The sequence below is a fragment of the Pterocles gutturalis genome, unplaced genomic scaffold (genome assembly GCF_000699245.1).
Source record: "Pterocles gutturalis isolate BGI_N339 unplaced genomic scaffold, ASM69924v1 scaffold44580, whole genome shotgun sequence".
Lineage (NCBI taxonomy): Eukaryota > Metazoa > Chordata > Aves > Pterocliformes > Pteroclidae > Pterocles > Pterocles gutturalis.
This window is the reverse complement of record NW_010144911.1, coordinates 1-226: the sequence shown is the minus strand read 5'-3', so window position 1 is coordinate 226 and position 226 is coordinate 1.

Below are 226 nucleotides of genomic sequence, written 5' to 3'. Positions count from 1 at the left end.
GGTAACTTCTGATAAGAAAAACCTGCCTCACTGGAGTCTGAATAATAAAAACAGCGTAATAAATGGGGATTTTTTAAAGTAGCGCTTGACACTGCACATGTTAAATGTAAAGATATTTTTACTAACGGCTTTAATCCCGAATTGCGGGGCCTGCGGACCCTTTAAATACCGTCAATCCGCGCAATAACGGTGTGATAAAAGCACGGTGAGGACACGACACTAATTC